Here is an 18,331-nt window from a genome sequence, read left to right on the forward strand (position 1 = left end):
ATATTGTACCAATAAGCTTTTGACAGTGCTATTCTAAAAAAAGAAACCTAAGACAATTGTTTCGATCCATGAGATTACCTAAAAAATTCCTGCTTTCCTGAGCATGTTCTTCTTGCTTGAGGATCTTGGGTAGAGCAGCCAGTGCCTTTTTCAGAGCTCATTCATAAGTATCCTTTTCTTATGGAATAGGGCCAGGGGTAGGGTGCTAGGAGATGTGGGGGAATGCCCAGACTTCAGGTCTCCTCTGCTCTCTAACATAACAAAATTCCTTTCAGAAACAAGCAGCTACACCTAGTTTACAGAAATTTGAGGTATCCAAAGAGGCATGTTTTAGAATTTAAATTTATTAGTGTTAGTATTAATAGATTTTGTATTAATCTGGGGAAAACCTCATTGACATTCTCAGAGACATAAATGTGGAACATTCCTAGTCATTTCCAGCTTGAGTTCTTTGCTTATTTGGAACTAGTACATTCATTCTAAATTTAATAGTTTAAGAGCTATAAAAATGATTCCATGTTTATAAAAGAGATGGAAGATCTTTCTCTATTTTAGTATGTATTTCCATGTGTCTGAAATGGGACACTTTTAGAAAAGTGTTTAAAACAATGTAGTCTAAATTAGAGACAGAAAGAAGCTAGTTGGGTCAATTGCATAATACCTTTAGGCTTGACTGTTCAGGTCAGGAGAAAATATCTTGTCCTGCTCTGAGCAGTGATGATGATATGATGACACCTGGCATTTGCATAATGTGTGGTACTTTTTGAGGCCTTCTAACATGTATTTTCCTATTTATGTGTCTCAGTAGCCCCAAATTATAAACATAGCAAATTTGTAGTCAAAAAACAAGAACTGTGAGTCCAGTGCATTTTTTTTTACCCTGTTCTTTACTGCCTCTCCACTGTTTTGCAGCTGAGTACTCTTGGATGCTACTGACTGACCTGTAGACATGCAAAACAGGGTTTCTTGTTGATACTGTCAAGTCACTTCTGACTCATAGCCACCCTTATAGGTTTTCCTAGGAGCAGCTGGTGGGTTTGAACTACCGACTTTGTGGTTGGCAGTCCAGCACTTATACTACAGCGCCATACCACAGGACTCCTGTAAGTAGTATGGTGGTAGTTGTTAAGTGCTGCTGATTGTTAAACTTCACCTGCCACCCCTTCTAAAGTAGTAAGGTTGTTGTTCAGTGCCTTTGAGTCAGTTCCAACTCATAGCGACCCTGCACAGGGTTTCCAAGGAGTGGCTGGTGAGCTTGAACTTCTGACCTTCAGGTTAACATGTTAACCCACAGTGCCACCCCAGGACTCCTTGTGAAAAAGAAGTGACATCATGGAAAGAAAGGCAACAGAAGAGATGAGGAGGTGCTTATATGATAGGAGATAGCAGTGCCGTCAGCAGCTTTTCTTTTCTGATTGCCACTAAGATATTGGGAACATGTGGATGAGGATGATCTTTTGGAGTAAGAATTTGAGTCCGTGATCCAAGCTTGAGACTTTTCATGTGAATATACACATACCTTAAAACAATGTAAAAAATGGGAATAAGTCAAGGGCAGAATTTTAGAACTTTTGCATTTCTGTGGTAGCACTTAGAATATTGTGAGTTTTAGCAAATAACTGAAGATGCTCCATCTTCAGCCTGTAAAAATGGAATAATATTGTTATCTTTATCACTGAACTCATGAAGATCAATTGAAGGTAATGCAGGCGACAAGTAGTTTGTCAACTCTAAAGCTTTTAGGCTATTATCTTTGAAACATTCTTCAGAATAACATTTCTCACCTCTTCTGGGCACCACAAACACAAGATCCTACCAGAGGTTATTCTCAGGATTTCTGAATCTCAGAAGGGACCCAAGAAGCAAAATGACTCTTTGTTTTAAGGTACAACTTAATCCTGGGATACAGCCAGTATTTCTCCAACTCATGTCAGAAGTTCCTTTCAGGCACAGGGCCTGAAAAACCAGTTACTCACCATTCTTTCTGCAAGAATGTATTTACTCTCATTATGCTGGAGGGTCACAGAGATTAACAGATACTTCTGTGTGATAGAGGGGGCTGGCCTTGCTCACTCCTAATGGAGACTGAGCAAGTGAGGGAGCCACATCACTGGGAGCTTCTCAATCTCTAGTACTCAGTTTCTCATTTCAGTATATAAAACATAATACTACTTCTATCATGGAAGGATTTAATGAAATAAAGCACCTAACACACTGTATTAGAAAAGAATTGACAAACTTTCTGTGAAGGGTCAGGCTGTGTTTAAAGCACAGTTTTTGTTGCAACTTCTTAACTGGAATATAGCTCGAGAGCAGCCATAGACAATATGTGAATGAATTAGCGTCTCTGTGTTTAAATGAAACTTTTATTTACAAAAACAACCTGTGGACCAGATTTGGTCTGTGGGGTATAGTTTGCAGATCTTTGCTTTAGAATATTAAAATATTTAGTTCTGTTTCTTAATGAAAAGAGCCATGATGGCCCAGTGGTTAAGTATTCTTGGCTGCTAACCGGAAGGTCAGTAATTCAACCTAACCAGCAGCTTGTCTGTCAGTTTGTTGTACCACGGTAGCTTGTGTGTTGCTGTGATGCTGAAAGCTGTGCCACTGGTATTTTAAATATCAGTAAGGACATCCATGGTAAACGGTTGAGCAGAGCTTCCAGACTAAGATAGGCTAGGAGCAAGGAGAGGCAGACCATTTCTGAATGGTTAGCCACTGAAAACCTTATAGCTATCAGTGAGACTTTGTTAGATATCATGCCACAGTATGAACCCCTCAGGTTGTAAAGCACTGAAAATAATAGCGGAAGAGTGCCCTCCTCAAAGTAGAGTTTGACCTTAATGATCTGAATAGAGCAAAGCTTTCAAAACCTTCCTTTGCTGGTGTGGCACAACTCAAAATGGGAAGAAACAACTGTAAGCATTCGTTAATAATCAGAATGTAGAGTGTACAAAGTATGAATCTAGGAGAATTAGAGGTTTTAAAAAAGTAAATGGAACGCATATAGGCCATTAGTGAGTTGAATGGACTAGTATTGGCCATTTTGAGTCAAACAAACATCTGGCTTACTCTGTCAGGAATGACAAATTGAAGCAGAATAGTGTTGTATTTATTGCCAAAAAGGACATTTTAATATCAATCATGAAGCACACCAATCTGTGATAGGATAATATCCATACATCTACAAGGAAGACCAGGTAATACCACTATTATTCAAATTTATACACCAACCACTAAAGCCAGATGATGAAATTGAAAAGCTCTTCCAACTTCTTTAGTCTGAAAATGATCAAACTTGCAATAAAGATATTCATAATTACTGGTGATTAGAATACAAAAGTTGGAAACAAAGAGGAAGGATCAGTAATTGAAAAATACGGTCTTGGAGATAGAAATGATGCTGGAGATTATATGACAGAATTTTGCAAGACCAACGACTTACTCATATACAAGTCAGGCTGAAACTGAAGAATATTAAAACAAGTCCACGAGAGCCAAAATATGACTTTGAGTATATTTCACCTAAATTTACAGATCATATCAAGAACAGATTTGATGCATTAGATACCAGTGACTGAAGACCAGAAGAGTTGTGGGATGACATCAAGAGCATCATAAAGGAAGAAAACGTTAGGTCATTACAAATGACAAAGAAAAGATCAAGTGGATGTCAAGAGACTGAAACTTGCTCTTGGGCATAGAGAAGCTAAAGCAACTAGAAAAAATGAAGAGCTGAACGGAAAATTCCAAAGGGCAGCTTGAGAAGACTAAGTCATGTATTATAATGAAATATGCGAAAGACCTGAAACTAGAAAACCAAAAAGGAAGAACATGGCTCAGCATTTCTGAAGCTGAAAAAGAACTAAAGAAAAAATTCAAGCCTCAGGTTGCAATATTGATTCTATGGGTAAAATATTGAATACTGCAGGAAGCATCAAAAGAAGATGGAAGGAATATACAGAGCCAATGTACCAAAAATAATTGGTTGATGTTCAGCCATTTTAAGAGGTAGCATATGACCAAGAAACAATAGTATTGAAGGAAGAAGTCCCAGCAGCACTGAAGGCATTGGCAAAAACAAGACTCCAAGAATTGGTGGACTACAAGTGGAAATGTTGCAACAAATTAACGCAGCGCTGGTGGTGCTCACTCCTCTATGCCAAGAAATTTAGAAGATAACTACCTGGCCAACCTGTTAAAAGAGATCCATATTTGTGCCCATTACAAAGAAAGATAACCTAATGGAATGAACAAATCATTCATTGACTATCATCAGTGTCACATGCAAGTAAAATGTTGCTGAAGATAATTTAAAAATGGTTGCAGCAGTGTATCTATGTCCTTAGAAGAGGATATAGAACTAGGGTTATCATTGTTGATGTCAGATGAATCTTGACTGAAAGCAGAGACTGGTGAAAAGATGTTTACTTTTGCTTTATTGACTATGTAAAGACATTCTACTATGTGAATCATAACAAACTATGAATAACATCGTGAAAAATGGGTGTTCCAAAACACTAAGCTGTGCTTGTGAGGAGTCTGGATATAGACCAAGAGGCAATCATTTGAACAGAACCAGAGGATACTGAATAGTTTAAAATCAGGAAAAGTATGCACCAGGGTTATAGTCTTTCACCATAGTCAGTCTGTGGAGTCCTGATGTGGTGCTGTAGGTCAATGCGCCAGACTGCAAAGCCGTTTGAACTTCAAGGTCAGTGGTTCAAGCTCACCAGCTGCTCCTCGGAAACCCTATACAGGGTTGCTATGGATCGGAACTGACTCGATGGCACTCGCTCAGTCTGTATTTTATTGTTGTTAGTGCCATCAAGCCAGTTCTGATTGTATACTGAGCAAATAATCTAAGAAGTTGTATGAAGGAGAACAAATGACATATTGTGCTAGGTAAATCTGCTGCACAAAATCTCTTTAAACTTTTCAAGAGCAAAGATGTCAGTTTGAGACAAAGGTGCACCTGATCCAAGCCATGGCATTTCAACCACCTCATACACAGGTGAAAGTTAGTGACTAAGAAAGACTGTAGAATAGTTATTGCATTTGAATTATAGTGTTGGTGAAGAATGTTGAAAGTACCATTGACTGCCCGAAAACCTAATCTTTCTTGGAGGAAGTTACAGCCAGAATGCTTCTAAGCAGCAAGAATAGTGTGACTTTGTCTCGTTCTTTTGATGTGCTGAAAGGAGGAATTAGTCTCTGGAGAGGACATGCTTGGTAAAGTGGAGGATCATTAAGAAAGAGGATGACCCCCAACAAGATTTACGTGCAGTGGCAGCAACAATGGACTCAAACATAACAGCGTTTGTAAGGGTGGTGCAGGGCTGAACAATGTTTCATTCTGTTCAAAGGGTTGCTATGAATTGGAAGGAACCAACTTGACCACACCTAGCAACACCACCCGCAGCTCTTTGGGAAAACATAGCAGTGTGCTTCTGTAAAGATTTACCTTGGAAACATTGTGGGACAGTTTATGTGTCTTGTAGGGTTGCTAAGAGTTGGAATCTACTTGCTAGCAATGGATTGGTTTATCATACAAAATAGAGGTAGTGTTTAGTGTCATATATGTGGAGCGTTTAAGTTTGAACATTAATGAAGAAATAAGGGATGAAGTACAAGAAGTATTGGGAAAGACCAAGAATGCTTACATACCATTTTCTAACCCACTGAAACAAATATAAAAATACTGTATTTATTTCTTCCTACCAGCTTTATTGTTTATACCAGTTTCTGTGCTTTTATTTTTTCCAGTTATTTGTCAATTATATTATGATCTGACTTCTGTTTCAAAGATTATGCCATAGAGGATAGTAAACAGAAACTTTTATTTTAAGCAGAAGTAGCTCTGCTGCCAGTTGAAAATATAAGTGCCCTTGTGAGTAGCAGATTATCTTTAATAAAGCAGTGTGTAGCCATTTGTCTTTTAGAAACTATGGTTCTTCAGTAGGCATTTTGAAGAATAACCTCATACATACATGTACTCTTAGAGTCAGAGTCAGATACATCCACACCTTCAAACACTGAATTTGGGACTCATGGGGGTGGGAAAAATGTTCTCCAATAAAAGTTCTTCATTGTTGTAGTAGTGGGGACTGTGAAACAGCAGGTACCCAGAAATGCAGGCTTTATACTGAAGTAGAAACCTAAACACTGTTGCCATCTAGTCAGTTTCCCTGCATGGTAACCACCCCATTTGTTATAGGCTAGAACTGGACCCATAGAGTTTTCTTGGCTGTAATCTTTAAAAAAAAAAAAAAAAAAAAGTTGTGGATTGGGTGAAAGTTTACAGAGCAGATCACCAGTTTAATTTTTGATAATTCATACACATTTTGTCAGTGTAGCATCACTTAGCCTACTTCATCCCTGTGTTTTCTTGCTTCCATTCCTCTTCCTTTCCTAACTCTTGTAAACTTTATCCTTGGGTACATGCTGCCCTTTTGCTCTCAAATGGTTGCCTATTCTAAAGGGTGTATGCCTCACTAGTGTGACTGTTCCGCTTATAGTTCTGTCTGTTGTTGGGCTAAAAATTGAAACTGGTGGGGGGTAGTGAGTTCAATTCCAGCATTTTCTTTTTTATAACTGTGGTCATTTTTATGATTTTGAGTTTTGTTCCACATTTTCTCTCACTTTACCCAGGACTTTCTAATGTGATCCCTTTTAGAGCACTTGGTAGTGGTAGCCATGCATCATCTTTTGGTCTCAGGGTGTTTCTGTAGTCCATTAATCAGTCCACTGGACTAATGGTTTCCATGTGTCTTTGATTTTCATCACTCTTTTGTCCTCTGGACAGGGCGAGACCAATAATTGCACCTTAGATGACTGTTCATGAGCTTTTACAAAGTAGGATGTACAACATTGTCTTTGTGAATTGTGTTTTGCCAATTGAACTTGGTGCCCTCTGTGACTGTGGTCCTGAGCCCACAGGCCCAGTGACTCATTTCCACAAGGTGTTTAGTTGTGTTTACTTTTCTTCCCTGTATGCTTTACTATGGAGTCCTGGTGTGATGCTGTGGGATAAAGCACTGGACTGTAAGGTCATTTGAACCTCAAGGTCGGTGGTTCAAACTCACCAGTCCCTCCTTAGAAACCCTACACAGGGTCACTATGAGTCAGAACTGATTTGATGGCACTTAACAACAACAGTGCTCCACTACATTTGTGGGTATATTTGAAGGAAAATATACTCTGTCAAACCTACATATATTTGTTAAGTATACTCCCATTCTCACTCCCACACCCATTCAGCTTGAGTGTCTGTCTATGCAACTAACTGTTGCTTCTGCTTTTGTTAAGTGTTGTAGAGTCAGTTCCAACTCACAGCAAACCTGTATAGAATTTATATGAGGCTTTAAATAGTCGTTAGGGCAGAAAGCCTCATCTTTATACAGCTGAAGGTGGCCTCTTACCATAGACCTTACAGTTCATAGCCCAATTATCGTATAGAGCCTATGCATCATCATTATTTCAGGACTGTGTATATAACAGTATTTACCTCTTTTGTCCTTTAACTCTTGCACTCCTTTCCATGTCTTCTCTCGTCTCTTACCGATTTTTGGCAACAGGCCACCAGACCTTCCCCCCCTCCCCCCCAAAAAAGATGAGCTTACATAAAGACTTTTGGGTTCTCCTTTCTCTCTAGTCAGCCTGTCCTTCCTTGTATTCATTCATTCATTCATTCATTCTGTCCTCCTGACTGTTTTGGTATTTTGCTCAGTGTACACAGCTCCTGGAGTGATGCTCCAAGACATCAGCTACTAGGTAACATGCCAATTCACAAACATAGATCTTTTAGCAATACTCCTTTTTTTACTTCAGAAATGATCATTTTGAGATAGGTTTTATTATGGAGAATATAATGCTCCTTAAGGAGTCTTGGTATGGTGCTGTAGGTCCATGGTTCAAACTCACCAGCTGCTCCTTGGAAATCCTATACAGGGTTGCTGTGAGTCAGAACCGACTCCATGTCACTTAATAACATGTTCCTTAAAGCTTAAAGAACTTTTTATCCATTGTGGTTGATAATGGTTGTATGTCTTACATTATTTCCTATTGCTGCTGTGACAAATTACCATCAATTAAGAAGAGACTTAATATAAATGTGTTCTATTACAATTCTGGAGTGTCCAACAGGGTCATGCTCTTTCCAAAAACTTTAGGGGAAGAGCATTCCAGTGTTTGGTAGCTCCAAATTTTCCTTGATTTGCAGCAGCAAAACTCCAATCTTTGTTTCTATTTCACATGACATTCTTCCCTGTGTATGTCTCTGTGTCTTTTTTCCTTTTCTTATAAAAACACTAGTCATAATGATATTAGGGTCAACCCTAATGACCTCCTCTTAGTTAACATTCGCAAAGACCTTATTTCCAAATAATGGGATTGTGGCACTTTAGGATAAACACTGTACTGCTAACCACAAGTCTGGTGGTTTGAACCCACCAGCAACTCCTTGGAAACCTTATACAGGGTTACTGTGAGTTGGAACCAACACTTAACAACAACCACAACATTTAACGTATAGCATGTCTTAAAGTATTTATCATCTGTGTAAACGTGAGAACCTAATTGTCTTGTTGATAGAATTTTTTTGGTTTGAGCATCTCAGTTCTCAATTTTCGTCTTCACTTTTATTTATAGCCTGAAAGTATATCTAAAATACTGTTAGGTGCCGTTGAGTTAGCTCCAGCTCATAGTGACCCCATGTTCAAGAGAAACACTACTGGGTCTTGCACCACCCTCACAATCTTTCCTGTGTTTGAGCCCATTGTGTTGCAGCCACTGTGTCAGTCCATTTCTTTAAGGTTCTTCCTCTTTTCCCCCTGACTCTGTACTTTACCAAGTCTGATATTCTTTTCCAGGGATTGGTCATACCTTACATCATGTCTAAAGTACATGAGATGTTGTATTGTCATTGCTTCTTCCAAGGAATATTCTGGCTTTACTTCTTCCAAGACAGATTTGTTCATTCTTTCGGCCGTTCATGGTATATTTAATAGTCTTTACCAGCATCATAATTCAAAGGCATCAATTCTTCAGTCTCCCTTATTGATTGTCCAGCTTTTATATGCATGCAATGATTGAAAATACTTTGACTTTTGAGTCAGATGCACCTTAGTCTTCAAAGTGACAGGTTTTTTTTTTCTCCATGTTTTATTGTGAATTATATGATAGTTTACATGAGAGAACTTTAGTTTTACATTCATTCCACTGTATATTGTTTCATTGCCATGGTTCCAATCCCCTCCATGCATCATCAACCAACCAAAGGGTATATACCCTATAAACCTGCCCCCTACACTCCCCCACCAGTTCTTCAGCACACAGTCCCTCTCCCTCTCTGGATCCAAAGTCCCCAGCCGCTTCATCACTCCATGTCATCGTCTCTGCCTCTATCTTGGGCCTTGCTGCTTCTCTGGGTAGGGTCCTGCTCTCGGCTCTTCTCCGTTGATGGTCCTAGAGACCTCCGCTCCTAGACTGGAGAGTTAATCACTCTCTTCCTTGCTACAAAATGTCTACCTTTACATTTCCAACCCTCACAATCAGTCCTGATAACAATCATTCACTATTGTATAACAAGTGACCCTTCTGCATTTCATTTCATCCGCTCTGCCTAGACAGATTGGATAGTACTCACTGGAGATTCTGTCTTCCTCTATGCCCCCTAGCTCTAGGTTCCCTCTTGAAAGCTTGTAAGCCAGTCACTTCTTGCCTTTGTAGCCGCCCCGCCCCCCCCAATTTGGGTAGCCAGTGTCCAAGTTGCCCATCCCTGTCTACTCTGTGTGTGGAGGGGGTGGGAATGATTCTTGCTGTAAGGATTTGTTCCCTCTTTTGGGTTACTGCATCCATAGGTGTAGGGTCAAGTTCATCAAATTGTATCAGATCACTCTTTTTTTCCCCTCTTCTTTCTTCTCCTGGTTGAGTTCTGATCATCCATTCATCGGGGCCAGGTCACGTGGGTACCATCTGCAAGTGTGGGTGTTCTTGTGCATATGCCCTCTCTTCCTATCACCTGGTAGCTTCACTCTCCACTCTAGTCCTCTGTGGCCACGCCGCTGACTCTGGGCCTAGGAGTCCCCAGGTCTCCCCACACTGCTGGCCAACCAGATCCCCATCTGGGTCTACAGAAGCCCACTGAACATTGTAGGGCTTAGCATGCTGCTTCATTGCTGCTTTTACCCCACTTCCCCCATCGGTGATGCGTGTGGTCACCAATCAGAGCACATATTTCCGTTGAGTCTTAGTCTTGGAAGGGGGTTTGCATTGAGGGGACCCAATCACTTGCCTTGATGTTTCCTGGGCAAGCAATTTGTTTTTTCTTGTAGTAATAGTCCATCTGCCTCTATTGTTTTGTATTTTCCCTGTAGGTCTTTCTTTTAAGAAGTATCTTCTGTTTTTTTAGCCGCTCCAGGCTGGTCTGCTCGTCCTTTCAAGTGGGAATTTCCCATCTCTGGAAATCTGGATGTGGTTCAGGCTTCTACCTATATAGTCTTATGTATTGCAAAGGCTCCACAGGAAGCCTTCTTCCCTGGGCACGTTGTAGCCCCATTTTCGGTATTCCAATCAGTTTTAGGCAGAAGACAGATTTACAAGCTTTCTATGGTGATGTTTCTGACTATTCCTTTCTCTCCCCCTCCGGTGTCTATTTTATATTATAATGCAAGGAAAACCAAGATTCAAAAGACTGCCAAGCATCTTAACATTATTCCCCCCTTTACAATCATGAGTCAATCTCTGTATCCCAGAGCCCTGTAGTTCCAAGGTTGTGCATACATCATTCTTTATCTGTCCCACTTAGCCCATTCAAACATGCCTAATTGTTCTGCCATCTGCTTTGTTCTTCAGTTTCCCTCTCCCTCCTTGTGTATTGCCCCCCTCCCCAGCACCCAAACTTTCCTGTGTCTAATCCCTACCCTGTGCTCCACCTTCCCCTCTTTCTCCTCACCCTCAAAGCGACAGTTTTGCTTTTTAACAGTTTAAAGAAATCTTTCCAGCAAGTTTGCCTGGCACAGTTTGTTGTTGATTTCCTAACTGCTGCTTCCATCCATGGGTGTTGATTATGGATCCAAGTAAAATGAAATCTTTGGCAGCTTCAATCAGTTTCTCTCTTTATTGTGATACTGCTTGTTGGCCAAGTTGTCCACAATAACAAGCACCAATTAGTTTAATTCCTATTACCTTTCTTCCTTGTCCATTTATTCATATAAATATTCTTTCTGTTTATCTGTTACTTACAGTTTTAAGTATAACATTCCAACAGTTTTTGCTGATTCAAATGGAAAATCGTACAACTAATTTCCCTAAATACCTGAACAGTTGTTGTTAAGTGCCATAGAATTGGGTCTGACTCATAGCAACCCTGCATAGGATTTCTGAGGAGCAGCTGGTGAGTTTGAACTGCTGACCTTGTGGTTCAAACTGACCTTACGGAACCACATCAGTAGTGGAACATAAAATGAATGTGACAGGGCTGCTCATTGGGCAAAATAGAAAGCATGTCATCGTATGACAGAGAGGCATGCTCAAAATGCAAGTCAAAAAGGAATGAAGAAGAAATGTGCTTTGAAAATAGGGAGATACTTGGTAATATATATTAAGTTGGAGGCACACAACAAGTGGGACATTCAAAGCCAAAAAGACCTAAAGATTTACAGTTGGATTGGGAGTGGGGTATAAATTGGGATGATCCCTATACACCAACATTTGGATGTTTCAGTTAAAAGTGGGCCTAGATATATTTGTTTACATTTGACAAAGAACATTACTTTTGGGTAAAAATCGAATGCCAAGAATAGGTCAGCTCTAGAACTTCACTAGGAAGCATCATTGGTCAAGGTTGGGCTTCATTTTAGAGGAGCTTTTTGTGATCTTTCTTCCCTGAGCACTTGTGGCATTAAGGTTGTAGGTACTATTTTCCAACAATATCTCCTTGGCTTTAGTTAAAATGAGCTAGCTGTGTTGAGGGTTTAGGAATGTTATAGAACACTTAGATATAGCAAATGAAGTGCATACCAAGGAATATAACTAAAGCTTAATGGTATCAAATTTTAGAAAACTTTGTACTCCCTTATAATCTATGAAGTTGTTAGTTTTGACACATTCTGCTTTCATGTCCAGTTACATCATTTTAAGGGAGGATTTTGTGAGTATGGCAACTGGTCAAGAGCAGGAGCTTGAAAAATTTCCAAGAAAATATTAAAAGAGGAGCATGTTGCTTCTGGAATGTTCTGAAATTTGCTTAGATCTCTCTCTCTTTTTTTTTTTTCCTTCAAGAAGAGTAACTGTATTTTATAGTGACAGCTGGATTGTCTAGTCTTGAGTGATCTGATTGAGTCATTCTATTTCCTCTATGATTTTCTCCTTATCTTCTTGCTAATAGATGGCCAGAGAGGTTTGCCCTCCTTCACCTCCTCCTAAGCCGTTTTCATTAGTATTTCAAGCTTTACTTATCATTACTGGTCACCTCCCAGCGAAGATTCTATCTTTCAAAAGAATAGCAGCTGAAAATGATGCATACACATGTTTCCAGCTTTCTTGTTTGCCTTAGAACTTCAAGGATCTTCTTGAGAATGTGTGTCTCTTTTCTCTTGTTCCCTTTTATCTTAAATCCACTTCAGTAAGTTATCTTCAGGTGGATTTCTAATTGTTGTTGTTAATTGCCACTGAGTCAGTTCAACTCATAGAGACCCTGTATAGGGTTTGAACTGCCCACCTTGCAGTTCACACAGACCTTGTGGTCCAGTGCTTATCTTACAGCACCACACACTAGAACAGCTGTATAACCACATTCTTTGGTTGCTCAAGCAAGTCCAGTAAGTGTATTTCAGGGCCAAACTTTCCAAGAGATCCGTCTATCTTAGGTTATACTTGAGCAATTCTTTTGCTCCTTCACCCTGGAATAATTAGTCATGTGACTCTGTGCTAGAGGGTATAATAGATCTGAAGAAAAATCATACTCAGGCCCTGCCCTCAAGGAGTTTGTAAATCAGAACGGACATAGATATGACATGCACATGAATGATCCCACACAATCATGTGGTGAGGGCAGAAAGAGAGATGGAGGAAGACATAATTATTTCCAGATGGAGATATTTGAAGAAGTCTTGTGGAGACAGGGCACTTGAGTTGAACATTGGCAATATAGCCTTTTCATGATAAACTGTTAATTCTTCTCTTTCTTGCTCTGGAAAGCAAACTATGGTAAGAATCTTTTAAAAGCCAGATATATTTGTAGGTACTGGGAGTTGAGGTTACTTCTAGCAACAGCCATCTAGCCCTTAAGTTTTTATTTAACAGTTTAAAAGACAGTCTTATTCAAGTACTTATGAAGTAATCAATGAATATAGAATGAGCCAAGATAATGTACTACCACTTCTGTCGGTTTCTCATACTGTGGTGGCTTAAGAGTTGCTGTGATTCTGGAAGCTATGCCACGGGTATTTTAAATACCAGCAGGGTCACCCCGGCAGACAGGTTTCAGATGAACTACTTCTGAATATTTAGTCACTGAAAACGTTATGAATAGCAGAGAAACACTGTCAGATATAGTGCCGGAAACTTAGCCCCTCAGGTTGGAAGGCACTCAAGATGTGACTAGGGAAGAGCTCTGCCTCCTTAAAGTAGAGTTGACCATGATGACGACGCGAATGGAATAAAGCCCATGGGAGTAAAGCCTGGGAAACCTTCGTTTGCTCATGGGGTACAATTCAAAATGAAGTGAAACAGCTGTAAACATCCACAAATAATCGGAACATGGAATGTACGAAGTATGAATCTAGGAAAATTGGAAATTGTCAAAAATGAAATGGAATGTTTAAACATCAATATCTTAGGCATTACTGAGCTGAAATGGACTGGTATTGGCCATTTTGAATCTGACAACCACATGGTTTACTATGCCAGGAATGACAAATTGAAGAGAAATGGTGTTGCATTCATTGTTAAAAAGAACATATCAAGATGAGTCATGATATGTGCCTTCGAGCTCTGGTAGTGTAGTGGTTATGATCGGGCTGCTAACCTTAAGGTCTACAGTTCGAAACTACCAGCTGTTCTGCGGGAAAAAGATGAGGCTTTCTGCTACCGTAAAGATTTACAGCCTCAGATACCCTGTACAGGGTCACTGTGAGTCAGAACTGGCTCCAAGGTACTTAACAACAACACAGGGAAGTCCACTTAACAGCACTATTACTCAAATGTACACCTCAACCACTAAAGCCAGTGAGGCTATAATAGAAGAATTCTACCAACTTCTTCAATCTGAAATTGATCAAACATGTAATCAAGATGTATTGCTCTTACTGATAATTTGAATGCAAAGGTTGGAAACAAAGAGGAAGGATCAGTAATTGGAAAATATGGCCTTGGTGACAGAAATGATGCTGGATATTGCATAATAGAATTCTGCAAAACCAATGATTTGTTCATTTCAAATACCTTCTTTGGACAGCATTGTTGTTGTTGTTAAGTGCTGTCAAGTCGATTCCGACCCATAGCGACCCTGTACAGGGTTTCCGAGGCTGTAAATCTTTACGGGAGCAGACCGCCCCACCTTTCTCCCGCAGAACCGCTGGTAGTTTCAAACTGCCGACCTTGAGGTTCACAGCCCGATTAGTAACCACTATGCTACCAGAGCTCCCTAACAGCATAAGAGATGATTATACACATGGACTTCACCAGCTGGAATACACAGAAATCAAATTTACTACATCTGTGGAAAGAGACAGTGGGAAAGCTCCATGTCAGCCAGAACAAGGTCAGAGGCAGATTGTGGAACTGACCATCAATTGCTTATCTGCAAATTCAAACCGAAGCTGAAGAAAATGAAAACAAGTCAACGAGAGCCAAAATAGGACCTTGAATACATCCCACCTGAATGTAGAGATCATATGAAGAACACATTTGATACATTAAACACTAAAGACCGAAGACCAGAAGAGTTGTGGGATGACATCAAGAACATCATACAGGAAGATAGCAAAAAGTCATTAAGAAGACAAGAAAGAAGGAAAAGATGTAAATGGATGTCAGAGGGAGACACTTGAAACTTGCTCTCCAGTGTTGAGATGCTAAAGCAAATGGAAGAAAGGGAGGTACAAGAGCTGAACAGAAAATTTCAAAGATCAGCTCAAGAAGACAAAGTCAAATATTACAATGAAAATGTGCAAAGATCTGAAGTCATAAAACCAAAAGGGAAGAACATGTTCAGCATTTCTCAAGCTGGGGAACTGAAGAAAAAATTCAAACCTCAACTTTTGTTACTGAAGGATTTTCTGGGCAAATTATTGAATGATGCAGAAAGCATCAAAAGAAGATGTAAAGAATACACAACACAGAGTCACTGTACCAAAGGAAATGGTTGATGTTTAACCGTTTCAAGAGGTAGCATATGATCAAGAGCCAATTTTGTCCATTCCAAAGAGAGGTGACCCAACGGAATGTGGAAATCATCTGACAATATCTTTGACATCTCATGTGAGTAAAGTTTTACTAAAGGTAATACAGAAATGGCTACAAGCATACACTGACAGAGAACTTCCAGAGGTTCAAGCTGGATTCAGAAGAGGACATGGAATAAGGGACATCATTGCTGACGTCAGCTGAATCTTAGCTGAAAGCAGAGAATACCAGAAAGATGTTTGTTGTTAAGTGCCATCGAGTCGGTTCCAACCCATAGCGACCCTGTACAGGGTTTCCGAGGGTGTAAATCGTTACAGGAGTAGAAAGCCTCATCTTTCTCCCGCGGAGCGGCTGGTAGTTTTGAACCGCTGACCTTAAGGTTCGCAGCCCAATTTGTAACCACTACGCTACCAGAGCTCCTGTACTTTACCTGTACTTTATTGACTATGCAAAGACCTTTGATTATGTGGATTATGACAAGCTATGGAAAACATTGTGAAGTATGAATATTTTGGAACACTTAATTGTGCTCATGAGGATCTGTACATTGACCATGTTCAAACCAAACATAGGAACACTGAATGTTTAAAATTAAGAAAGGTGTGCGACAGGGTTGTATTCTTTCACCATACTTATTCAACCTGTATGCTGAGCAAATAATCTGAGAAGCTTGGTTATATGAAGAAAAACATGGCATCAGGGTTGGAGGAAGTCTCATTAACAACCTGCAATATGCAGATGCTATAGCCTTGCTCGCTGCAAGTGCAGAGAACTTAAAATGCTTACTGATGAAGATCAAAGAGCACAGCCTTCGGGATGGATTTCATCTCAATGTTAAAGAAACAAAAATCCTCACCACTGGACCAATAAACAACAGTCTTATCAAAGGAGAAAAAATTGAAATTGTCAAGGACTTCATTCTTCTTGGATCAACCATCAACATTCATGGAAGCAGCAGTCAAGAAATCAAACGACGTATTGCATTAGGCAAATCTGCTACACAAGACCTTTTTAAAGTGTTGAAGAGCAAAGATGTCAGTTTGAGGACTAAGGTGTACCTGACCCAAGCTGTGGTATTTTCAGTAACCTCATATACATGCCAAAGCTGGACAGTGAATAAGGAGGAATGTAGAAGAATTGATTGTTTTTGAATTATGGCGTTGGAGGAGTATATTGAAAGTGCCATGGGCTGCCAAAAGAACACAGAGATCTGTGTTGGAAGAAGTGCAGCCAGAGTGCTCCTTGGAGGCCAGGATGACCAAACTTTGTGTCTCATACTTCTGACATACTGTCAGGAAGGACAGTCACTGGAGAAGGATATCATGTTTGGTAGGGTGGAGGATCAGAGAAAACGAGGAAGATCCCCAACGAGATGGATTGGCAACGTGGCAGCATCAATGAATGGGCTTAAGCATGGCAACAATTGTGAGGTTGGCCCAGGACTGGGCAATGTTTCGTTATGTTGTGCATAGGGTCTCTATAAGTTGGTACAGACTCGATGGCACCTAACAGCAACTACAAGATAATGTGGCTTGGTCTTAAGATAGTATTGTCAACTATATATAAGTAACTTTAAAGTAATCCAATTAAAGAGATAGCAATTAAACATGGATTGAAGATAATTCTGGAATCTTAATCTCTTTTCTTTTAAATATATGCTTTCTTTCATTGCTCTAGAAAATTAATTTAGTGCATTTTCCATGGAATGTAGATGCTGTAAATGGACTACTTTTGACCAAAATCAACTCAGTTGCAGTGAGTGTATTATTAAAATAAAAAGGTGATTAAAAAGTTTTTTTTTATTACCTTGTTTAAGGGTGTGTTTGGTCAGCAAAATTATCTCATTGTTATGATTAAATTTTATTACCATTACTTTATGCCTCAGTTAGAAAATATTGAGAACATCTATTTTGCATAAAATGTGTTGCTTGGGATTTGGTTTTATTTTTAAAGCCTTAATATTAACGCTGGATCTGCTTTTAGGGAGAACATTTTGAATAAAAAGTACTTGCCTTTTCTAGAAATTTGACATAATTTTTCTTATTCCAAAAGATATTTTGAAAAGAATTAGTTACTCTTCATCTCTTTGCAAAGATGCTAAACAACATTCCCCAAATTTTCCTCTTTTTCACTCCTGACAGCATCTTACGTCTCTGATGAAAAAGAGTGGCTTAGTCTTCTGATATCAGAGAAATTTAGAAAAAGAGATTGCTGGATAATAAGAAAATAATCAAGGCTTTACCTTTAAATTTACAGCTCGAATTGAACTTTGCTTGTAAATTCAACTTAATGTAAAGAAGAATAGTCAGAACTATCCAAATATGGGAAAGAATGTCACGAGTGAGCCAGTTTCCCAGAACTAGAGGGATGTTTGAATTTATGCTGGATGTCCACCAAGAGTGGGATGGGATGTTGGACAGAGGTTGAAGAGTTGCAGCATCTTACAAAGGGATGAGTTTGAGTGGCTCTTGATGTCTTTTTTTCAGTCCTAAAGTCCTGGTATGATGCTTTGGGTTAATGTGCTGGACTGCAAAGCTAGTTTTAACTTCAAGTTCACCATTCACTCCTCAGAAACCTTACAGAGAGTCGCTATGAGTCAGAACTGACTCGACAGCAGTTAACAACAAGAGACTTCTATAAGGAGTCCTGGTGTGGCACTGTGGGATAATAAATAATACTCTGAACTGCCTAGCGGAGGTTCAAATTCACCAGCTGCTCCTCGGAAATCCTATATAGGGTCACTGTGAGTCGGAACTGACTCAAAGGCATTTAACCCCAAAGACAAACTTCTATGATACATTGAAATATAAAAGACATTAGTTACTAATTTTTTGGGTTATTTTTTGTTGCCATTATCCAGTGAATATGTGATTTTTCCAATGCAGATGGGCCTCCCAAAATAAAAACTTCCCTTTGAAACATT

At 39.5% G+C, this 18,331-nt stretch overlaps 1 protein-coding gene across 4 annotated transcripts in view; it reads left to right on the plus strand.

The window, feature by feature from the left end:
• The window catches only part of NFYC (nuclear transcription factor Y, gamma), a 114,644-nt gene that overhangs the window by 60,556 nt on the left and 35,757 nt on the right, over positions 1-18,331 (plus strand). Inside the window, exon 2 of one of the 4 annotated variants that reach the window (XM_006867597.1) lies at positions 12,970-12,985. The exons of the other annotated variants lie outside the window; for them this stretch is intronic. The gene's annotated coding sequence lies outside the window, so the exon portion shown is untranslated. The remainder of the gene's footprint in view (positions 1-12,969; positions 12,986-18,331) is intronic. 4 annotated transcript variants of the gene reach the window in all.

Source organism: Chrysochloris asiatica, unplaced genomic scaffold, assembly GCF_000296735.1.
Source record: "Chrysochloris asiatica unplaced genomic scaffold, ChrAsi1.0 scaffold00106, whole genome shotgun sequence".
NCBI classification, from domain to species: domain Eukaryota; kingdom Metazoa; phylum Chordata; class Mammalia; order Afrosoricida; family Chrysochloridae; genus Chrysochloris; species Chrysochloris asiatica.